At 39.1% G+C, this 26,249-nt stretch overlaps 1 long non-coding RNA gene across 1 annotated transcript; it reads right to left on the bottom strand.

Annotated features, from left to right (window-relative positions):
• Nucleotides 1-6,672: 6,672 nt before the first annotated feature.
• LOC143744186 (uncharacterized) lies at nt 6,673-8,849 on the bottom strand. Its single transcript, XR_013205790.1, has 3 exons — nt 8,758-8,849; nt 8,152-8,293; nt 6,673-6,693 (listed from the first exon to the last, which is right to left on the bottom strand). It is a non-coding gene; the product is annotated as an uncharacterized LOC143744186 (long non-coding RNA).
• Nucleotides 8,850-26,249: the final 17,400 nt, after the last annotated feature.

Genomic DNA, 26,249 nt, shown 5'->3' with positions numbered 1-26,249 from the left:
CGGCATGCTTATGGAGCGGGCAGCTAGCGGATCGTTAGGAAAAATTAGATGAATGTGATCATTTATATTTGGGCCTTTTTTGGGCCTGAAATCGCTGATACAACCTTTAATGGAAGGCGACACTGATCTCTCGAAGAACTCTAGGAAGATTTCTTTTTCAACATCAAACCTCGGTTCCTCACGAAATCCCTTATATTTTGGGCCGTTCTTTTTCTCAGAACAGGGTCCTCTGCAGTCTTGCACTGCTCGCACTCTGCCTTTGTTGCAAGGTGTCCCTTTGAAATATGGACTCTGAAATGTTTCATGACAGCATTCACTTCATTTGGGCTCCATGGCCTTTTCGCAATTCTCCTGAATTTGGTCTCTGTAAAACAAACAAACATATAGGTGTATAGGTATACATATGTGTATGTATATGTATATACATGGAATAACTTTAATATACCCAAATGTTTAAATACCTCTGGAGTTCTCAGTTTCATCCTGATTCATTTGGCTTTTTCCTGAGGGGTAAAAAGCAACAATTAAAATGTATTCCAGCCCTACAATCCAAACAGTTTAGGACCATGTGAAATATCAGCAGATAAGCACACAGGGAAAACTAGTCTCTGGTCCTGTGTAACATGAAAAGGACCACTTTACACTGAATTACTGTGGTAAGATAAAAAATAAAACATGAACCCAAAATCAACATGTATCCTTTTTCTCAAATAAATATCTAAAATATATGCGCACACACATACCTGTGGAGCTGTCAGCCTCACCCAGGCCCATTTTTGTTTTTTCTAAGGGAAAAAAAGCAACACACTATTCATCTTCTCTACACGGCAAACAGGTATATAATATATATATATATATATATATATATATATATATATATATATTATTATTATTATTATTATTATTATTATTATGTAAATATGAGGGCTCTGAACCAGTTCAAAGAATGAAAACAAAAACTGGGGAAAAAGCAGAAACGATTACTTGAAATGACCATTAACCGGTTAATAATGTTTTTTTTTTTCTTCTTTTTTCTGTTTAAAGGGTAATTCCACCGGTTGAGACATGAATATGTATTGTAAGTGGGTCATATATGTAGTAGAATAGTAGCATACATTTCTAATTTGGATCCTTCTTGGCCGATAAAAGGCAGAAAATGACTTTTTAGTGCTTGTGGATTGTAGACAACAATCCCCATAGTGCATTGCAATGCTCAGCTCCGCAGGCCACTCCCACTACCTACCGCCTGGAAATGTCACCATGGCAGGTAATATCCAGGTGTTTTGAAACCAGCTAAAATTGCAGGTTAACTGCTGCCATTCAAGAAATTAGTTAAAAAATAATAAATAAATAAAATGATGTACGGCCAGACACTTCATGTGTCAATCAAGCTCAAATAGATTTACGATGTTTTGGACCAGCGAATGTTAGATTTGTGTTTTGGGTGCTTAGTTTGTTTTTTGTTTAAAACATTTGGCCAAAATCTTATTAAATGTTATTAAAGTGCTATGCACAGTCTGCATTGGCTATGACTAGACAACTAACACCAGACTAAAGCCAGAAGTATACCTTTTTTTTTTACCACAGTCGAATGCACAGCCTTGCAAAGTATACTTCTTTTGACTCGTACACAGGCGTTCAACACATTATTTTCAAATTAATTTTTATATCATTATTATTATTTTAAATTACTATTGTCCCAGTTTCAGTAATGAACTCTTGTAATAAAGTAGCAGTGGTTGGGACATATTTTAAGTATCAACCCCACTTAAAAAGATGCAATCTAATCCGGTTTACATGAAATAAGCTTCCGAGCAGGTTTAAGTTACGGACCACTATAGCAACACTATGACAGCAAGTCCAGGATGAGCACTGAAGAACCAAACAATCCAAGATCATGCCAAATCATCCACAATCAAATCCCACTAACTGAGTGGCGTACGAAGAACGGACCCCAGTTCCTTACTACCCTTGCATTGAAAACAAGACAGTCTCCAAAGCGTGCGCGTAACTGTATGAGGTTTTGTCGTCAGTTTGAGGATGGACTGGAGTTATGAGGTTTATTCACAAGCTGTTAGCATCGAGTTCAATTCAATTTCTGGTTTTAGTTATTAACCAGTATGGTTTCTAATCAAGCCGTTTTCTGAACAATAATGTTTTACAAGGAACGCATGAACAGAAATGTAAGGTTGGATTTTCTTTTTTTTTTAAAGCCCTGGTAAATATATAAATATACATTAAAACATACCGTTGGAACTTTCTGTCTTGTCCTGGGTCAACTTCATCCCTTCTTTGCTTCCTACATTTAGAAAATGAAACCATACTTAAACTTGACAACCCAAATACTTTGTTTCTGATAATCAGAAACCTGATGATACACTACACCACTGATGCTCACTGGAATTAAATTCATTACATACCGCTTACTCCAGAGACAGGCTCAGACTCTTCATTGTCGTCATCGCTTACTTCTTCCTCATCTAAATCCAGATCAATTTCATCTAAAGAAAAACATATTTGACAAACATCCCCACACACCTGCATTAGTGCACATATACAATTCCTAAACTTCCTTATCTAAAGAAATGAGAGGTACTCTAAAAAAAAATCATTCACCTCAAAAACATCTTTTCTGAGTAACCTAATTGGCTTCAAAGTTTTTCTCTACATGTAATTTAGAATTGTCCTATTACTGTACCGTAACATTATTATTATTATCATATAAAATAAGGCACAAACCTTCGATCTCAATTTCATCAAGAGACTTTCCTTGGAAATTGACAAGAGTTCCTTTCTCCATTGCCAAGAGCAGCTTTGAAATTTTTGCAATTTCTATAGTTGCATCTGGCAACCGATAATAGTCTCTATGTACCCGAATGTCGTGGCCCAAAAAGTTGGCTAGTTGATCAAGCTCTTTATCCTTAAGATTAAGAACCTGGGACATTGTTGCCACCTGCTTACGGAGCTTTGTAGACCGGAGATATTCTGGGTGCTGTGCACCACACTGACAGGCAAAAAGCCTGATGCAGTCCTGTCCTCTGAAGCAGCTGGTGGGTGAGCACTTCGGTCTTCAAAATAGGAAGGGGTTGTCCCCGTCTACTTCACATGCATCTCTCTTGTCCACAAGAAGTTTTATTGCACGGACAAGTTCAGGGTTTAACAAAATTGCAACTTTTCTCCCTTTCTTGCCCATTACTTCCACTCTGCTGAAATGCTTGGCCATTTTTTGCTCAAATGGAGAGAGACTGACGGCGATATCATCATGGAGCTCAGTCTGGTCTCTTTTCCTGAAACATTCAAGCGTCATTTTCGAAACCTCTCCTGCACGACGTCTATTAAAGATTGTAACTTGTGCAAGTGTCACTTTGGCGAGTTCTGCATATGTTTGTGAAGACTCATGATGTTTTATGCTTTCAAAAGCATCAGCTGATTTTTTCTCTAGATGCTGGTGGAGAAGCTGCACATCATGTGTGAATGGTATAGTTGATGGTTTGTTGAACTTTGATTTGTTCAAAGTAGCAAGAGCAGCATGGGAGACATGTTCTGCCCATTCACTTGAGCACAGTCGTTTGAATCGCTCTGCTGCTTTTGTCATACCATCATCCTCTGCTGCGATAGCCCTGCAGAGAATGATGCCACCGATCTTGTTGAGCGAGTGTCCTAACTTCAGCCCAAGGCTTGGTGTCTTATATGAGTGGCTCTTTTCATCGTAGCCAGCAACATCTTTCACAGCCTCAATGACTTTGTAAAAATTGTTTGGCTTCACAGCATCTTCAAAACTAAATATGAAGTATTTTTTTCTCAAGGTTAGCAAGAGTCTCCCCATTTCCCGAACCTTCTGTCTGATGTATTCGGATTTTGTTGGATCGCTTCCATGCTTGTTGTAAAGACACTGACTCAACTGCAGTATGAGGAAGTCATTTCGAACCACAGATGAAATGTCATCAATCTTCATGTTTCCCAAAATCTTCCACACCTCTGGAGATATTGCTTGGGAGAATGTTGACTCTGCAAAATCAGCCAAAACTAAGACTTTGGCCTTACCAGTTGCTTCAGACTCTGAAAACATCTTTGATGGGCATCTCCGTGTATGGCGCCACAGCTCCTTGCGAACAAACATGCCTTTACAGTATACACAGTGCACATATGTTTTGGCACTCAGTTCAAAGTCTGATCGTCCTGGCCGCCTTCTAACTTTCAATGGTCCACTTTTACTTTCCATAACCTCTTGATTATGTTCATAGTTGCCTCTGTTTCGTATTTTCTGAAGTAACCTTTTTCTGTCCTGGGAGTGTTTAGGGAGCAAGAATGCAGCAGCAATTTCTGTCTCACTGTCTTGATGCTTTTTAAAGTGGCGGGCTATTTTAGACTGTGGTTTCTTGCAGACATAACAGTAGTTTTTGTGGGTGGAAATAGTGTTTTTGGGGTTTGGCACATTGTCAGTCTCTGACCGTTCACAAGAAGACACTGCTGGTGTTTTCTTAAAACTCTGAAGCATCTCAGTATTGTGTGTAGTAGTATCATGATCATCACAAGTGAGGTCTTGAGCATAACTGGATCTGACCATTTCTTGCTCAGTGGAAGAACAGGGAATGGGTTGTGGTGGCACACTCTTTGCTCTCATAGAAGACTCTGAAAAAGCTGGTGTGGACTTATAATATGGGGGATTGCATATATTGATAGATACACGATCATCACTATCGCTATTTTGTCTAGAGTCCGGGATAAAGTCATCAGAGGAAGATTCTTCAGTGTGTTTATCAGCGTGAGGAGAATACTCTTCATCAGAGCCAGATTCTTCAAAGCTGGAAAATTCAACATCTGGCTAAAAAAAAAAAAAAAAAAAGAGAACAATAATAACAAAAATAATGGTAACACTTTATTTTAAGGTGCTTGTAATAAGCAGTAATTAACAGTTAATAAGACACTTATAAGACCTTGTAAGATGCATATAAGATGCATATAAGCATTAACTACTTCATATAAGGGTTAATTAAAGGGTCCAGGCCCTGAAGAGATCAGGGAAACTACTCCCTCTTGGGAAGGTCAACTTTTAAGGGACTGGGAGTTTGTGTTACCATTTATGTTTGTTCGGCTATTCTAAAAGTGCAATGTATTGATACTTGAGCAATATATTATTTAATTTAATTTATATATTATAATTAGTTAATGCTTATATGCATCTTATATGCATCTTATAAGTGTCTTATTAACTGTTAATTACTGCTTATTACAAGCACCTTAAAATAAAGTGTTACCAAAATAATAGTGTACCCTGCTTATAGTCCAGCACAGTTTTGATGTAACAAACTTGAAAATGTTTATGTAAAAGAAGGTGATGTAAAAGAAATTAACATACCAGTGTCATATTCAGGAAGCAGGTTTTGTGCCATGATCTTGAACATACTGAAAGAATATAAAAATAAGCATGTTTCTTTTAGTTTTTTACCAGATTACTGCTCATTTTAAAATGCAGAAAACAATAGATATGCCTTTGAAATAATAATGATTTGAATAAAACTGCACAAAAAACATTTAATAAAAGCCCATTTTGTTTTCAATACAAAAATGAAAACACATACAAACATATATGAGCGATGCAGATACTGACATTTGCATGTAAGGCCAAGCCATTTTCGACTTGACACAGGTCCACTGCAATCTTCACAAGAATCCAAACTGGAGATAACAGCACTGTGAACTTCATGGTGGCACTATAACAAAAATTATTTATTAAATCAACATATATTGAACATAGAACAACTTTCATTCCAGAGTGTGGTGTGAATGGGCCTTAACAGTTTACGTCTCTGTGACTGAAAGTCACAAAGCATATCCAGATTGAAAAGTGTGCATATTGGGTCTACAGCTTATCCACAATAAAGAAGCAGCCGACACATACCCAAAGCAACATCTTTTCCTCAAACCCTAACCCTGACATGATGGTCCTCGTAGTGGAGAACTGTCCTTATATTTCAGGTCAGTGTCATGCCCATCCCCCAACGCACGAGTTATGAAAATGAATGAACCGAGCAATGTACATTTTACTCGAATTTGAGACGTCACAACAGCGTCTTTAAGACGACAGTCCACGTCACCCAGTCTAGCATGATGCCCAACCATCCTACACTTAACATTGCCTGTGTCAAAGAGAAGAAAACAATGAAGGAACATGCGCTCACTTACTTTCTGTTTCACTGATGAGGAAGGATTCACACTGCATTCAGTCACAGCCACTGATGTCTCGTCACACAATTCCTGTAATTTTGAGAAAGACAGGTACAACACTGAGGCAAGGATGCTTGCCAATTGGTCACCGCAACTAATTCTAGTATCAACCAAAGACTAAATATCTAGTGTCCCTTTCATGGCTCCGTCGTGCACAAAGCAGACATGCAGAATTTTTTTAAATAATCTGCATCATATAAAAAACTAACATTCATGAAATACAGAACATGGTTGACTTTCAGTGATAAAGTCTTTAAGAGACTCACCCTTAAACGCCAAGGCCAAGAGGAATCCCCATAGTTGTATGTGACCTCCTCATCTGGAAAGATATGTCTTATACTAAACAGACACAGGTGTGGCCTTCCGTCAACAATGATTGTCTTGACTTTGCAATTTGGATTTTTGTCATCATCATTCACCAGTCGTCCAAGTGAATGTCCACCGTCCTCTTTTGTTGCATCTATGCTGTGATAAAAATAGTGCAGTAAGAAACTTAAAACATAGACACACACTGAAACATACGGTTGTAACTGAACATTTGGGTTAGGCTAACCTTGGCCTATTTAACCTATATTCAAATACACATTGTGAAAGTTAACTTTTTTTTTTTAATAGGTCAGATGATCCACTTGAGGTAAAAAAAATAATACCCCAGTTGAACAATAACCATGTTATTGATTATCACTAACTTATAAGTTCCTAATGTTATGAGAACCCTAGCAAATCTGCTATTGTAATAGTGCTGCACGATTAATCTTATCACAATCGTAATCGCGATGTCAAGCCTGTGCGATTATATTGCGCAAAATGCTGCGATTTTATGTAAAATCACCAATGGGCTGTTAACGCAATTAACGCAGCATCGGTTATTTTTTGTCATCCTTTGGCTAGTGTTACATGATAATGCTCTCATGCGATTGCTTAAAACCATTCATGCGAGACAAGTCAAAAGAGAGCGCGCTGAATGTCCGACTGTGACTAACAGAAAGACACGCGCCAGAATACAGTTCCCTTTTTGCGCTTGAACGAACAACAACACACACAATTATGCCAAAATGTCGTTTGTCGAGTATCTTCATAACATAAGAGCAGTCTTATGATGGACGTATAGAGTTGTGAGAGGATGAGGTGCATGTGAGATCCGCGTCTCTGTCAGCAGCGGCTGCTCTTAAAGGGCCAGCAGCCAAAGCTTTCTGTCAGTAAAGTTAATCACAGAACAAAGGGGACAGAGAAAATTACTCACTGCTCTTGACTAAAGAACTTATGTAGCTTTAATAAGGATTAGTCTATTTATTATTTATGCAGCGCAGAGTCGCAGACTGTTTGATAACTTTATTAAATTTCTGCATACCTGTTAGACAGGAAGGGCACAGGTAAATATGACATGTCATTTATAATGGGTTTATGTGAGGATTATTTGAAGTTCACTTAAATTAAAAGCTGTTATATTTTGTGACGTCTAATAAATGTTTTTTTTTTAAATTATAGCTTTCAATTGTAATGATGGAATCACTGTAATGTTGGATGGCTATAATTAATGTTTTAAATGGGGGTGGATTCATTTTTATCCACACATCAATAGCTTAGATGTTATCAATCATTTAGTTGTTGTTGCTAGTTTGAGTTGAGAAATACACATTTCAGAATTATCACTAATCTGTGTGTGCATTTTGCTTTAGAACCAAGCAAGTTGACTCATGAAACCATTTGTTTATTATATCGCAATCGCATATTCCAATTGCAATATTGACCTCAATAATCACAATATGACATTTTCCCCAAATCGTGCAGCCCTATATTGTAATAATAATAGTAATAATAATAAATCATAATCATAACTGTTTTTATTAGAATGACATGCAACGAGTTTGCTCTGAATATGAACCAAAAATAAATAAACCAAAAAAGAAACAGCCAGCTTACCAATAACGTGTTCCATTCCATGTGAAGTCAAACAAGTAGTTGCCTTGAACATCTTTAACATGTTTACTTTGAGAGAGAATCCCACGGTATTCAACAACAAAGGTGGATGGTTCAATGTGCTCAAGTGCAAACACACCTCTCCCTAAAAGGGCAAAATAATATATATAATAATACAAATAAAACATGAATCCAAGTGCACCTATATGTTACACAGCTAACCAACCTATCCTTTTAAAGAGTTAAATCCTGTAAAACTGTGTAATGTAATATGAGGTGCAGGAAATAAAAAAAATAATCAAGCATTGGTTTTCACTGTGATATAGCCTACTAGTTGAATTTGGTTACACTATTCTCTGTATACATAGTTGCATGTATTTATTTTAAAATAATAATTATAAAAAAAATTGTTTAAAGTTTTTTTTTCCATCTCTTAACCTTTATGAAAATGAGCGGCTTACCCAAGGGTAAAATGTGTGAATGTGAAAGATAATGTCCAGACTGCCAGCAATAGGCCTACTTTTCATTCTTACAAGTGCATGCCTACTTTATGATTTGATTTGCCTGCAGTCTGAACATAGTCAAATTGCCTTGTGGTGCACAATTTACCTTTGAATGTGTTGATTTGTCGTCCCTCAATGAAGGCTTTGTCTTTGCCCGACAATATGTGTTCTTTTGCATCCTGCTCAGGTTTTATTCTCTTCTTTCTTAACATGTTGACTGAAAACATTCCAGACAACATAATTAGTATGTATTTATAAATATATATATATATATATATATATATATATATATATATATATATATAGATAGATAGATAAATAGATAGATAGATAGATAATGCTTTATATACAGTACATTATTGTCAGACTGTAGTCTATATCAATAAATACAACATTTTACACAGAAATAGTTGATCAGTGAGGTTTTGAGGCTTGTTACTTTTGATAAGAAACAGACTCCGATTTCAAATTCAGTCCATTTTAATACCATTTTATCACTCTTTAATATGGCGCCTCAGATCAAATGAAGCTAAACTCGTTACTTAGAAAAATTAACTATAGAGAGAAAGTTTTAGAAAATGTTACATGTATTACACCTGATTTACATTAAAATAATAAATGTAAAATCGAATTGGAAATAGAATCGAAAGCACGTGAATTAAAATTGAATGGAATCATAAAATGTCTGCTAATATCCAGCCCTAAAATGAATCAACTAAATAATTTTGGCAAGTCATTCTAATGACAGTAACGTTACATTAATGAAAGTATACTTTTACATTAGTCTCGTTTCTGTTTATTTAATATATTTCTGTATCTTACTGTATTAAACTGTAAATTCATCCACTCAACTTTACCAGTCATCATGATGACAACATAGATTTGATTTATTTCAAAATGTAAATTAATTCTCTCAAGCATCCATGGAGATTTATCTTTCATCAACTAATACTAATACTTGTATGTGTTAATGAACAACAAGAGAATTTCGTTTAAGTACCAAACAAAACAAAAAAACGTGAATAGCATGTGCAAGTTGTTTGGAGACGCCATTTTAACTGCTTATGGACTTATTAGCCCGATTAGTGGCCACGTTTAAAGTAATGTAACTAACGTTATTAAAAACTGTCTGACTCATGACACTTAACTCCATAAAGGTAGAATATATAAATAAACGCACTTACCTTCCTCGTGATAAAGTGAAAATCTCCCACTATAGCTCGTCAACTTCGCTCGAATTCTGCTAATTAATCTTTCATGATGATGATTAATCTTCTGATTAATCACTACGTCACACCACACGTCTGCGATAGAAGATCAGAGGCGCAGGCGCGCTGACTTTGACGGATGTGAAATGCAGCCAATCACTGACGAGGATTCCAGCAGCCAATCACTGACGAGGATTCCAGCGTTCCACCAATGAATCGCGCTTGGGCGTGGTCTCGGTGTATGAAATGTGTATGAAGGTGCGTTCACACCGCCGCCGACTTGAGCTTCCAAAGCGGCCGGAAGTCATTCATTTTCAATGGAAGCTGGCTTCTCTCAGCTGCAAGGAGCGTCAAATCCCTCGGCGTCGCGTTTTGGGCGTTTTGAGCGTTTTGAGCGTCAATCAGAAAGTTGAAAGAAGCTAAACTTTATGGTATTGAGCTATGACGCGGTTCAGCGGCAAGCAGCGGCAAAACGCCAGAAACCAATCAGAATAAAGACGTCCTTCACTCTGGCTGATTCCGGAGAAACATACGATGTGAACTTTCGTTCCTACCAAAACATTAGTTCCGAGAAAATGGAGGAGAAGCTGATAATCGCTGTTGCTGGGTTTCCTAACATATATGATATGACGTTGTTTGCTTACAGGGACCAGTTACAAAAGAACGAGGCATGGGAATGCAATTCATTTGCTCACGGTGACAAAGATTTGACCAATTGCACTAATGCAAATAATAGCCTAATGCAAATAATAATAATAGCTAATTATTATTTTTTTCCCCGACCAAAAGTGACCAAAACAGTTAAAAAAATGCTGTCATTATAAAAGGTTTCTTCAATGTATTGCTTGTTTTTTTCTGTTTATTACATTTCATGTTGTGACACTTATCTTCTCCCTGCTACGTCAGAGCGTCCAAAGCGTCAACGAGCTTCCCCGTGCTTTTTGACAAGCGTCCTTGACAGAGCGGCCAGAGCTTCTTTGACGCTCAAGTCGGCGGCGGTGTGAACGTACAGGGATACTGCAGTAGCGTCGAATTTCGCATAGAGGGAGATTATACACTCTGAGCATACTCTGGCACACACTGATAAACGGGTACAACGGATTTATAAGGACATATTGAGAAAAAGCGGGAGGTGGTTAGGCGCAGCCTGATAAGCCTTTCTACACTGCTCGACTTATGAGGACATTAGTGCTGTCCTCGTAGTTACGGTATGTCCTCATAGAGTCGGTATGTATCCATGTTTTTTGTCCTCATAATCCGGTCGCACCAACGCGCACACACACACACACACACACACACACACACACACACACACACACACACACACACACACACACACACACACACACACACACACACACACACACACACACAGTGATTCAATGCCAGTCCAGAGGAATGCCGGAAAATTGGCCACAGGACAAGCAAGGTCCTGAAACTGCATTTAAAAATCCATTTCTTTAAAATTATTCCGTTGATAAATAGACATCATAGGCCAATTATTAACAGCTTTCCCAAATCATAAGTCTGCTGTGCTATTACATATTGATAATGTAAACAACCTTGTGTATTTGTTTACAGTAGCAGTTCAAATGTTAATGTAGTGCTAGTAATTTATCCTGCATTGGTTATTGATTAGTTTTGTATGAATTATGAAAATGTTCAGTAGTTCTCTGGGAAGCATAAAAAATATAGTAGTTATTGAAGTACCACTTTCATCTGTGCACTTTTTCTTCCTAATTAGTTAATCAGAGTTTCTTTTTAGTTAATAGTAATTACTAGATTGTTAATAAACTTTTTCAGTAGTTCTCTGGGAAGCATTAAAAAAATAGTAGTTATTGATTAGTTAATAGTGAACTACCACTTTCATCTGTGCGCTATACTAGTTCGTTAATCAGAGTTTCTTGTTAGTTAATAATAGTTACTAGATTGTTAATATTGTGTTACTCATTGGTTCTTGTGTAGTTATTCATTAATGAAGGAACCGTATTCTAAAGTGTTACCAAACATTGTTAAATTAAGCAGTTCATTAGAGATTTTTAATTTATAGAAATAATTCACTCAAACCATATGACTGATTTTCTTTTCAGAATTTTGAAAGAATCTTCACACAGCTCTTTTCCATATATTGACAGTTCATAGTGATTGTGTCTTTAAAGATCCACATAACCACATAAAATTAGTCTACACAACTAATTTGTAGATGTGTTCAATTCACAAATAGTGTGTTCAGACGCATCACGTCAGGTTTGATGTTTTCGTATTCAAATGTGGTTGGTTCCACAAATGCAGAACTTAAAAATTTTGAAAATTCAGACTCTGTGTTGTTATGGTTGGGTGGATATCCATCACTGCATTGCGTCTGTGGTCCAGGAGTGTCCCTGCAGACTTGAGTGTTGTTCATTAGTTGAAATTGATGTATGAGCAATGCACAGAGTCTCAGAGTCCCCTCACACCACACCCTGACACTGCACAAAGCTTCCTTTTACTGCCTGTCTCAGTGACAGCAGATGAGACAAGAGATGGCTTCTGCAATGCTCACTATAAACACAGAGCTCTAGTTAAAAGCTGAGTGTAATTTTGAAAAGAAAAAAATATATATTGCAATATAATTACTTATTTACAAGTCTTTCCTGAACACTGATATTTAGGATATTAACATTCTATTTATTTGTTCCCATTTATTAAAAAAACAACAACAACAACAAAAAACTGTTTATTATTTTCTGAATATCAACTCTGCTCTAGCATCAGGGCCGGCACAAGCTCAATTGCCACTCTGGGCAAAACACTTCACACTCACAATTAAACACAAATTTTAATATGCAGGCTGGATAAAGGCTAAGGCAGACGGGACCGCAGCATCGGGTTCCTGTGAGGGAAACAGAGGAGGTTGGTAACCAACAGAACATTGAAATGTTGACCGAGACTATCCTTCCTAGTGGAGTGGTGGTAGGGTCCATTTCCTGGGGCATTGAGTGGAAAATTCTAGTTTCTGGTGTCCAACCAGTGGCACCACTCTTCCAAAGCCAACCTGACTGCCAACAGCTCCCTGCTACCAATGTCGTAGTTACGCTCTGCTGGGCTCAGTCGATGGAAGAAGAAGGAACAGGGATGTACCCTGACATCAGAAGCATCCCCTCGACAATACACTGCCGTTCAGGTCTGGAATAGAGAGAACAGGGGCAGAGATGAAACAGGACCTCAATTCATCAAAAGCCCTCTGAGCCTGAGGATTCCAGCTGAACGCTACCTTGGTGGAGGTGAGACAGCAATCCTGCAAGGCCTTTAGGGTGTCGAGGGCTGGCCACTCGGCCATGGCCCTTACCTTAGCGGATACAGCTTCCACCAGCTGAGATGGCATACCACAGGAACTCGCACTTCTCCGCCTTAAAGAGCTGATTCTCCAGCAGTCGTTGTTGGACCTGGCGGACATGCGGAGTGTGTAACTGGAAGGATGAAGAGAAAGTAAGTATATCATCCAGGTACACAAAGACAAACCTATTTATCTTGTCTCTCAACACATCGTTAACCAGAGCCTGGAAGACAGCTGGTGCATTGGTCAGACCGAAAGATAGGACCAAGTACTCTGTGTCCTGTAGGTGTGTTGAACGCTGTCTTCCACTCTTCTGCCCGCCAGCGAGGTGACGTTCCAACCCCCATAAAGCTAGTTTCTGTGTCCAGGGATCGGGCTGTCGAGGCCCCCGCCTTTGACTGCCGCCCGATCCACTTTGCACCGGCCCCTTACGGTCCCTCCTGCAAGTGGTGAGCCCACGGGAGGGCGGCCCGACGTCGCTCCTTCGGGCTGAGCCTGGCCGGGCCCCATGGGGCACCAGGCGCTCGCATACGAGCCCCAACCCCAGGGTAGGGCCCCAGCTGCGCCATGCCGGGCGACGTCACAGTCCTCGTTCTTAATTCAATCATAAGGGGTTTATGTTTATCTTTAAGTATTTTTTTTTTTTTAAAGACAGTAGCAACACCCCAGCCATGACCAGAAAGTATTGGAGTGCTAAAGAAAAAGGATGATAATTCATCCAGTTTCAGTCAAAAATAAAAAGTCAAGCGAATTCGAAAAAGTAATTTAAAATGAATGATTTTTAGATAGTGACCTCACATTTATCAAGGCCATCCTTGCCATCAGCAGCACAGCATTTTTAGCATTTGGAGATGACAACTTTATTGAGCAGAGATTTAACAGATTTACTGACCATTACTCTGCGCCCGACTTTGAAGAGGAACAGCAGGATGAAATGACTGGAATGCAATTGCTAACCAAGGAAGCGAATTGTGCGCCTTTACAGAAACTGCGCCGAGATCCTCTGTGAACAGAGGATGGCGAAGAATTTCCAAGGAAGCACAGGCATGTCCACGGGAAGAGGATATGAAGTTCAGATCATGCAGATCCAGAGATGAGTAGAAGATAACTACTAACCACAACTAGACAAATATAATTATAATAAATTTATTTTGTATAGCACGTTTAAAATTCAATTCTCAGAGCACTTTACATTAGTGAGATAAAAAAATAAAAATAAAAAGGCATGATAAACACAATACAAAACAAAGTATTTCAGACAAGTTTACAACCCTAAAAACAATGTAAAAAAATTGGTATCAAGACGTATAGTAAGCCCATAAAATACATCACATAATCAACCACTGAAATCACCTTTCACCCAAATGCTTCCTTAAAATAATACGTTTTGTGAGATGATTTAAATATTTTCAAAGATGCATTTCTTATTTCGGAAGGCAAAGAGTTCCATAGCTTTGGGGCTACTGAAGAGAACGCCCTATCACCCATTGTTTTTAGGTTCATTACCAGAACAACTAAAAGACCAGCGTCGGCCGAGTGAAGATTACGTGTCGGAATGTAGGGTATTAAAAGCTCGGAATGATATTTAGGAGCGAGTCCATTTAATGCCTTGTAGGTCAACAAAGAATCTTAAAATCAACACGAAATTTGACAGGTAGCCAGTGCAAGGTCTCTAAAATCGGTTTTATATGATCTCTTTGTCTTGTCCTAGTCAAAATACGTGCAGCAGAATTTTGTACCCACTGAAGTTTGTTCAAAATAGATTTTGATGCTCCTGCTAAAAAGGCATTGCAATAATCAATTCTCGAGAAAACCAGAGTATTAATTCATTTTTCAGCTACAGGAAAAGGCAGCATGGACCGTAATCTGGATATATTTCTGAGATGAAAAAAAGAAACTTTAACAGTATTACGTACATGAAGATCAAATGTTAAATTAGAATCGAAAATTACTCCCAGGTTTTTTAGTTTCGATTGGAACTGTATTACAGAGCCATCCACATGTAAAGCTGCAGGCTTCACTCTGCGTAACTCGTGGGGCGAACCAATAAGCATCACATCAGTCTTATCACTATTTAGACATAACAAATTTACAGACATCCAATTTTTGATATCTGAGATACAGTTTGAAAGATGTGATACAGCCACATTTACATCAAAGTGAATATATAAAAACAAAGGTTTTGAGTGAATATATATCTCGGTATCATCCGCATAAAACTGAAAATCAAGACCTAGAGACCTCAAGAGTTGGCCAAGAGAAAAAATATAGAGACTGAAAAGTTAAGGACCTAAAATTGAGCCCTGAGGAACACCATATTTTACCATGCCAACCTCTGATCTGCAGCCACCCAGCACAACGAATTGTTTGCGATCAGAGAGATAAGACTTAAACCAGCTCAGAGCAGAGTCAGATACACCAAAAATAGATTCTAGGCGAGAAAGTAAGGTACAATGATCAGTAGTGTCAAAAGCGGCCAGAGGTGTCAATTCCAGGGGTCAGAAAGTAAAAGTCCTGCCATATGTTTATTCCACCCATTAACTCGGCCAGGTGATTTCACTAATTAGTTCTATCTCCTTGCTGAAAAACTGTGCCAATTAGCAAATCCAGGTGATTGGAACAAAATACTGAGGAGGAATTTTACTTTCTGAACCTGGACTTGACACCTCTGAAAGCGGCACTGAGATCAAGCAGAATCAGTATTGATAAGCATCCAGAATCAGAAGCCATCAATAAGTCATTTGTGACTTTAACTAATGCTGTCTCAGCGATATGCATTTTATGAAAGCCAGATTGAAGAGGCTCAAAGAGGTTATTTACAGACAGATGAGAGAGCAATTGTGAAGCAACATTTAGTTCTAAGTTCTAACAATTTAGCATTAAAAGGGAGATTAGAGATGGGACGAAAATTTGTTAGATTCTCAAAGTCACGGCTATTTGTTTTTGGAACAGGGGTTATGGCGGCAATTTTAAGTGCAGATGGCACAACACCAGAAGACAGAGAGTCATTTATAATACTCAATACAGCTGGACACAAAGAAGAAAAGCATAACTGAAACAACCCAGCTGGTATGGGATCAACATTCGTAGTGGTAGCTTTCATTTTTAAAACCACATTACACATGGATTGAGAATCTAACATGGAGAATACTGATAGATAAACACCAGAAAATTCTATGTTACTTAATTTTGGGGTAACAATTATATTAGTAGTAGTAATTTGATCTCTTATCCCCTCAATCTTATTGCCAAAAAACACAAAAAACTTGTTACATAATTGAACAGAAGAAGAGACATTGGAAAATATTATTTCTGTTTAAAAGATTGTTGATTGAGTTAAACAATTTTTTGGGGTTATCTTGATGACTTACAATAATCTGGGAAAAGTGAGCAGACCTTGTCAATACAATTTCAGACCTATATTCACCCAAGCTTTCTTTCCAGGCCTGGTGGTGTACAGTTAAACCAGTAGAGCGCCATCTGTGCTCCATTTTGCAACACTGAGTTGTCATTGCGCGCAAATCATCGTAATACCACGGGGCAGATCGTTTAAAAGATACAGCACATGACATCAGAAGAGCAAAAGTATTCCAGGCCAGATGAAAGAATTGTGTTCAGCCTATTTACTTTGTCATCCAATGCATCTGATGGTGAAGTACAGCTAATAACAGAGTCATTAAAGTCAGAGAAGTCAGTGGGCGCGACAGTCACAATGACCGTAGATAATGAAGCAGGAACGCTTAAGGCGAGGCATTCGAATGAGGTAAACGAAGGGATATCCACAGAACATAGTCCAAGAGGCTGTTTAAACAGCACAATGATACCACCACCTCTTCCCATTGAACGCGGAAGATCGCAGAATCCATATCCCTCAGTAGTCAGTTCATTAAAGAGTAGACCATCAGACTCTTTATGCCAGGTTTCTGTTAAGCATATGAGATCCCAATTTTGGTCCATAATTAGATCACATACAGTCAAGGCTTTGTTATTAATCGAGTGCACATTTATCAGTGCAGATTCCAACAATCGCACCGGGGCAGCCGAGCCAGGTGTAGCCACCTCACGCAAGACTGCTAAATTATTAAAATCAGCCCCCGTTGGTCTCCATGGCAACTTCAACGGTTTATGCAGTGCTATCAGATAAAAAACATTATTTTGAGACAAACCTAGGTATCCACACCGTGATGATCGATGTAGGTAACGTTTTTGGCGAAGTATTCCATAGGTAGAGTCCACGCAGATATCAATATAAACACTACAGATATCCGCAAACACCCAGAGATAGCAGCAGTAGTCCAATGACTGTAGTGCGATTTCACATCACGATGGAAAACATGAGTGACAGGTACAGGCTTGTTACCTATGATGCTTACAAGGTAATTTAAAAAAAAATAAAAATAAATATCCAATTTAAACATTAAAACCAAATGATTAACGGGAGAAAGGAGCGGCCACCACACTCGCCAGCATACCCTTTCAACCGGAAATATAATATCCAATGAGCAAAAGCAGCAAGGTAGAGAGTACTAAGAGCATTAAAACCGCTGTAACATGCCAGAGCAGTGAGCAGAAGGGACTTCATTCTTGTTACCCCACCACAACCAGGACTTTGACTTAATAGTCTTAATGTCCACATATGCCAACACGCCTACAAACAAGCACGCAGCATTACAGCTGCCGGCCGAGCGAAAATGATCCCAGGCCACCCCAAGTCCGGTCCATCCAAAAACAAGGCAACGAGTGCCGAGCCTCACCCTAGGTAAGCCAATATTTTAATGGATGAAAGGCAGGCAGGTAGGCAGCAGAGAGCAATTAATCCCAGACCGCCGCGAGTCCAGCCAAATACAAGCAAGCAAATGCTGAACCTCACCCAAGGTAAGCTGGAGTTTTAGTGGATGAAAGGCAGGCAGGTAGTTCAGGCGCTCTCCACAATTAGCAGCTGATCATTCAAATAGGATTTCTCTGAAATATAATATAAATGCCATGTTAAACTGAACAAAAACCAGACCTGACCTAATTTAAAAGTTTAAAAGGACCTAGCCGGCGAGCAGTGGCAGTCAGACACACCAGCACACGCTCAAACCAGAACCATTATTGGTTGCATTATCAACAGAATGTTAGGACGACCAGATACTAACAAAAGTCCAAGGGACATGCAAACAGGGAACTCTAGGGAGACTGGCAGGAACGACCATGACACGGAAACCAGAAATAGCACTCAGAATTGCAGTGTGACACTTAACAAGATTTCGCAGTGATTTTTTAGTGAAAGAACACAGGGATTAAAAAGGCAAACATAAACGAGGTAATGACAAACAGGTGGCAGTAATCAGAACATGAGTACAGGCAATGGATTACGGGAAATGTAGTTCATTAAGCGGTAAAGGAGGCTGAAGGAGTGCACTCTGGTGGGTATCATGGGCACTCCAGCTGGCAGGTGTAACATGAATAATGAATTTAAATAAATTTTAATGACTGAACTCAGAGATGCCAATTCATGTGTCAAAATGATTCTTTATGCTCCCTCCCAATCATTCTTTCACGTTTTGAGCCTGATGATCATGGCTTTGTCATCCTGGAATATGGCTATTATGTGTCTTCCTACATGGTTGTTTAATAGATTAAAAGCTACACACTCCATCAATTATGGTTAAAATAACTGTTCCCAAACATATCAACGTGTTAGAAAAATAATAATGACAGCAATAATGATCCACTCATAGACTCTAAATGGGTTATTTCACCCCAAAATGAAAAATCTGTCATTAATTACTAACCCTCGTGTCGTTCCAAACCTGTTAGACCTTTGTTCATCTTCGGAACACAAATGAAGATATTTATGATGGAATCCGAGACCTTTCCGACCCCTCCATAGTCTTCAAAACAACGACCACTTTGAAGGCCCAGAAAGGTAGTAAATACATTATTAAAATAGTCCATGTGACTCCAGTGGTTTAACCTTAATGTTATGAAGCAAATAACAAACAAAAATAATGACTTTATTGAAGAATTTCTTATCTTCTGTGTCAGTCTTCTACGCTGTTAATGTTGTAAACACAGTCCAGCGCTTCCGGGTTCTACATCCTGCGTCAGCATCACACGCATGTGTCGTAGTGATCACGTGAACAGCGTCAGCCAATTGCCATCAGCAATCTGACATAGAACCCGGAAGCGCTGCACTGTGGTTACAATGTAAACAATATGAAATATCTACATTTGTGTTCCGAAGATGAACGAAGGTCCTACTGGTTTGGAACGACATGAGGGTGAGTAATTAATGACAGAATTTCCATTTTGGGGTGAACTAACCCTTTAAGTATTCACCTACTTAAATCCAGACACTGTCACGGTTCGCAGATTTGTCTGTTCATTCTGACTGTTTGTTGTGTCATTGGTGTGATTGCCTATCAGTGTTGCCTAGCTACCAACTGCGCTGACAAGCTAATTAGATCAGCCGCACCTGCGGCTCGTCGTGGTTCCCTATATGAAGTCTTGTGTTTGCTGTGTTCATTGTCAGATCGTTCTGGTTTTCATGTCTTGCCACCTTGTTCTCATCAGCATGTCTCAAGTTCTTGTGTGTTTGATGCCTGCTTGTGTTTGTATTAATTACCGTCTGACTGTTTCTGGATTATCACCTCTTCATTAATCGGCAGACATTTCAGCCCATTGTAGTCCCCTTACTGCCAAGGCCTGCTTCCCTGCACTATTGCATCTGACCATCCTGTTTTGCCTGTTTCTCCTGTTTATTATTAATAAACTGTTATTGCATTCACAACTGGATCTTGTGTTTATCCCTGACACAGAAATGTTTTTTTTAAATCAACTGAAACAAACACACCCCTCTCTTCATTGCCTCACCCTGCTCTGAGTCGGTATCGAACCCCAATCCCCCTGCATGAAAGGCGAGTGCACTAACAATGGCGCTAGACACTTCATTCCCTAGCAGTCGTCAGCGCGACAATAACTAGCTAGCCTCCGTTAGGCATGCAATCCAAGAATGGATGTCTGTTTATCAGAAGCGCAACAAAATAATGCTTCACTAAAAATAAAGAGCAGATGATGAACGAATGACAAGAAATTAATGAACAGTACACAATAGTAATTACAAACAAGAATGTATTGTTAGTTCCCAACAGCACAGCAGCTCCAGACAAACAATGACACACAAACCCAGTGTTACTCACGTGTGGAGCCGAATCAAAGCAGTGTCCGTGTCAGTTTTCAGGCCTTCCTGCTTAACTCTTTCCAGCGCTGGCAAGCTTTTCTAATATTAACGGTCTTGCCTGGTCATAACCCTTAATTTTCCAGTGATATTCTTCTGAGCTTTTCTCTTTTGCATTGTGTCTTATCTCTATTTTTTCAGTCTTTTTTCAAATCTCCCTCTTGTTCGTTCTCTCTCCTTCACCATCATATAATGCTGATTGGCTACACACTTCTGTTGTTGTTTGTTTGTGTGTCAGTCCGACTAACTTCCAAACAACGTTTTGGAAAAAACGTTTACCCCACTTTTAAGTTAAAAGAATCCTGTCTGTGCGTACTCTCAATGAAATCCTGCAAGCACCTCTAATAGGACTGGCATGATTTATTGAATTTACGTGTCTCAGAGCATGGGGTTTCTATAATCTAAAAAGTTGTGTGAATGCTAAATGTCAGTCTATGATTAATCACATTTGATCAGGAATATGTTCAGTATAATTTGCGATTTAAAAAAATCTTGAGTTGATTCTGAGAACTGACATCGACTGTCGATGGGTGTGATTAAGTCACTTTGATGCATTATTGATGCAGTCAGCAGGTAGTAAGGGACAAACGGGTGTGAATTGGCTACGTTTAAAAATCCATTAATGCAAGAGTCCTGCTGCAGTTGGATTAATGGCCTAATTGCGGTCTTAAAAGCTCCATCAGACAGTACTGTGTTTACTCCCGCTGTGCCTCTCCAGCACAGCATATTGACAGTATTTCATAAAGTCCAAGAGCTGTCTTTACAAGCTCATATATTCCCATATGTACACTACTGTGCAAAGATCTTAACACAACACAATTAAATGTACAGCCATTTATTTGGGTAATATGTCTTTATTTGCTTGAAAAAGCTTTACTTGCTGGTGAATTTATGTTCACCTACTGTTGCTACAATAAACTGATTTGCAATCTATAGCCTACGAAAACTGAAATCTGTAGACATTTTATATCCATTGTATATGTATATACATTACATTTATTAATTTCGAGAATACACAATTTATAACCAAGCCCAGGCAGCAACATTGTTTTGGCCCAGATCCAGGCCACATCTGGTACATGTGGATTCAACGCGTACAAGATGTGGGCCAAGATACGCCTAACTGCAGATGTAAAAAATAAAACGAAAATAAATCATATTAGATCCTTTGCACCTTTAAAATAAAATTAAAGCCAATCCAATGCCACTAAAAACCAAAGTCAAGTCTAGTCCCCTTTATTTATATAGCGCTTTATGCAATGTAGAGTAGAGTTCTAATGACAAAACAAATCACATTTAAATAATAATTGAAGAAATGTTAAATGTTAGAAATTTGTATTATTTAAAAAAAAAATCCCTGGATCTGACAGGGTGGGCAAGCTGTGTGGCCCACCCTTAGCTCCGCCCCTGTCCGCTGATATTCAGGGCTGTTGTGGTTATCCAGGTGTTATCCAGGTTAACCATTTGATCTAGTTAGGGACCAGATCAGACTGACTATGGTAATCTCGGGATAAGGATGAAACATTGCCAATGATAACGAAATATGCATTCAATAGCTGGATCCATAGTGGCTGGCCTAATGTTCTGTAAAGTCAGGTGCTATCAGAGACATTGGCAAGGATAATCCATGTGCAGGTGAATTTTATTTAATAACAATAACCAAAATAAACAAATCAGGAGTCAAGGGAGCAGAACCAAGAACATTGACGACAAATCCCACAATGAACAACACCAAACAAATGAACACAGGGAACCTTATATACACACAGGAGTTAATTGACAAACACAACAATAATATTCTTAAAATGGAGTTTTTCCTTTGAGTTTTCCCCTTACAGACTACACCATTGTCAAAATGATCCCCATTCACATGGATCCGCGAAAACGACTAAAAACCCTGTATTCTGCTGCCAGCCATTAGATAGCAATGAAATACTATAGACGGCCAAAATGCATACAAAGTTTTACGTTTTTAGTTGAAAACGGTGTTGTGTAAACAGCACCTTAGACTAAACATAAAAGTACAAAATGAAACACAAAAGGGGGAACATGTGACATCAACATTTTACCATTTCATAATGTAATTCACACATTACATCTGATAACGCAGTTACTGTGATTCATTTCATTACATTGATCAAACTATCATCTGATACAACTGCTCGAAATGATAAGTAACTCTTGCATTACTCTTAAATGGGAACTTGGCAACTATTCTAACTTAATAAAACCATTTAGGAATAATTTGGATGGTTAAATAACCTGATCCGGTGAAAATGAAACCAAACTTGCAACATGGGGACTAACATCCCGGTAAGTTGTAAATTGGCAGTCTGGTGTGAAGCGAGAACGAGCGAGAAACACGAACTGCTTTATGGCAATTCGACACAAACACACTGTCACGGTGTGGTGCAGGCAGAAGAAGACGAGGGAGAAAAAAAGTTCCAATGCAAACTTTTACTAACAATATCATCAACAGGTACAGACCGGCAGAAGGTTCACACACACTTAGTAGGACGGAGATCGGACAATGAACAAGGCAACACACGGCTTAAATATGTATGGAAATAGATCAGGGAAACGAGACACAGCTGACAAGACTAACGAGGTAACAGGTGAGACAGATGAACTAATGAGGGTTGTCAAACAAATGAGTTGCGGGAAAGCAGAACAAGGGAAGACATGTAACTAATGAACATACAAACAAACACTGATAGAGATAGAGCCCAGATAGAGCTGGAGGCTGGCAGACCCACGGCAACCCCATCTCTGCGAATGTGGTTTGAGGAGCTGAGGGGCTGACAGGCAGTGGCGGAAGAAGGGTTGAGAAGTGGTAGATGGGAGGAGGTGGGAGAGGGAGGCTGGGTGGGAGTTCAGGAACAGATTCAGGTTCATGCACAGACTCATGCCCAGGCTCAGGAACAGATTCAGGCTCAGGAACAGATTCAGATAGAGCCTCAGGGACAGAAGACTCAGGCTCAGGGACAGATTCAGATACAGGCTCGGGAACAGAGACAGGCTCGGGGACAGAAGATTCAGGAAGGGCGGTCTCGGCAGGACGAGACTCTGGACGGGCGATCTCAGCGGGACAAGACTCTGGACGGGCGGTCTCGGCGGGACGAGATTCTGGACGGGCGGTCTCGGTGGGACGAGACTCTGGAATGGGGACTGGAACATTCTCACCCTATCGTCCATTTTGGGTGGTCCGATCTTCTGTCATGGTGTTTTGCAGGCAGAAGAAGAAGAGGGAGAATAAAAATTTCCAATGCAAACTTTTACTAACAATATCATCACCAGGTACAGACAGACAAAGGTTCACACACACTTAGTTGGATGGAGATCGGATGATGAACAAGGCAACACACGGGCTTAAATACGTATGGAAACAGATCAGGGAAACGAGACACAGCTGACAAGACTAACGAGATAACAGGTGAGACAGATTAACTAATGAGGGTTGCCATGGAAACAAACGAGTGGCGGGAAAGCAGAACAAAGGAAGACATGTGACTAATGAACATACAAACAAACACTGAGACGTGACACACACATGCTCCCCTCAATGTGTATGACGTATTACCCTCCTCGGTAGACATAGCTCAACACGATAAAGTTGGCCGGCTCCTATAATAACAAATGCACATGAGGACCAGTAGAAAGTAGAAAGGTCTACAACTGCAGGAATGGAAGTACTAGGTAGACCAGGCTGTGCAAATGGCACTTGATCCTGTCGCAGTCTTTCATTATCTGCCTTTAGTTGGGCTACTAATTCTCTCAACTCACGTAATTCATCATCCATAATTGCAAACCACGCAATCACTTACCACTACAGATGAAAATACGAAACTAAGAGGGTCTACCCTTCAAACTGACCCAGCTGTCTGGTTTCTGTAAAATAAATAAAACACAGATATCCAAAACACTAAACCAACAAAACAATACTCAGGTCTCTGCATTACACAATAGAGACCCTGCCGACTACGCCAAAATGTGACAGAGCGGTACAGGTTTAAAACACAAGCCCAAGTTATTTTACTTGTAGAAATTTCGACTACGCCACCGTGGGAATTTCTCCCAAGGAAATATAACACCTAAAGAAGTTGAAGGGGGTGGATTGGAATGCACTGCTGCTTCAATGTATATGTAATGAGTGTCTATAATCAAGGTATTATTCAATGTTTCCTTCTAAATATCAAATCAGTTGAATGACTTCTCTGGAGATTTTCCTTTGTTATAGGAGTTACCAGTGTGATTACTGTAATGTTCTTTTCATGTATTCTTTAATGTTTGTGTTTGATATCTGAATGCAGAATTTCTGAATAAGTGCTTGCTTATTTAGCCCGGCTTCCAGAAATTAAATATGGACTTGTTTTGTGTTTGAGAAATGTCTTCAACGTGTTGAAACATATAGGGATCATTGAAGCCAATAGTTCAAGTAGTAATCCAGTTTGACTAAAGTGTAGCTATCCTTGAGAGAAAGAACGCATTATCTTGATGTTTTGAGAGGACTCTCCTGTTTATTGTTAGAGCCTGGCCAAATCCAACCTTGGAAAAGCTGTGTGTCGGTGTGTGTGTTAGTCTTCTTAGTTACAGGTTAAGGAACCACTGGCATTATTGGAGATTGACTGAGTTGTTGTTCGGGACAGGTTGGCATCCAGCAACCCAAATCTGCTACCTGGAAGGTCACGACGTGCCTAACTTCAGTGTCAGCTGCATAATCGATGGAGATATGCTTCAGTCTATCTGTATGTGTGTGGAAAATTACTGTGTTTATCTATTTCTTACCCAATGAGAATCATTCAACCTGAAGCAAGGACGTAGCTTAGACCTTGGTAGCGTATAACTGCTGTGATCTTTGTATCTGTAAGCGGGGTGGCCTACGAACTCCGTGTGAGTCTTGAAGCTGACTTCTGGTGATGAAACTGCAAACTATCTTCAGTCAAACTTTTCTTCAATTTATTATAATTCTGACTTCGGATCTTCATTCATCATATCTGGTTCTGGGTCTTAGACTGTAAACCCCTTGGTTCGACTCTCTTTTATGAATGGTAGGCAGGAAACGTGGCTGTATAAAAATACAAAGATTTTATTGGTACAAAGGTTAATTTAAAAAGGAGGAAACAATCACTTTAAACTGTTCTCAGTGATACTGTAACGTCTCTGTCACGGAGCAACCCCGTGATTATGAATGGAGTGTATGCCCATACACCATATCAAACACACACAAATATAGTTGCAGCATTAACACAGTCTACTGACACCGATATCATGCATACTCGGACTTGTGCAATGTTTTTGAATGTTTGAAGGTATTGTGTATAATGTGTTTAAGATATGTGAGGGTACGATGTGTATTTGCTCGTTATGTGTAGTGGATATGTACAATGTGTTTGGGTAACATTAGCCGCTAACATTGTTCATTCATTGTAATAAATAACCACAATACACATATGTTTAATTTGAAATATTTATTGAAGATTGGGTTACACAGTATAACATATATAACTTACCTGCTTGTGAAACACCAGTGACCAAACCTGTATTGTTTTAAAAGCAGAGTATTTAAACATGGTGGACGCGCTGTCTGATTGGGAGAAACCATGTTGGGTATGACGTAATTAGGGGTTTCCAATATTCCTGTGAAACAAGATTTATATTTGTTATTTCATTAGTTGCATTGTTTTCTTGTGTAATTTAACCATGGATAGATTTTGTTTTATATGCATAATGGGATACGAAGTGCATATGTAAGAAAGTAAAACTTACCTGTAGAATGCTCCCAATCAGATTTTCACACTCGCCACAGCACTGAGACAGCACTCCTCAGGGTTGTAAATTATCTTCTTATGGCC

The sequence above is a fragment of the Siphateles boraxobius genome, unplaced genomic scaffold (genome assembly GCF_051911475.1).
Source record: "Siphateles boraxobius isolate OS27281-9 unplaced genomic scaffold, OSU_SipBor_1 2, whole genome shotgun sequence".
Classification (NCBI taxonomy): domain Eukaryota; kingdom Metazoa; phylum Chordata; class Actinopteri; order Cypriniformes; family Leuciscidae; genus Siphateles; species Siphateles boraxobius.
This window is presented reverse-complemented; position numbering and strand designations above follow the sequence as displayed.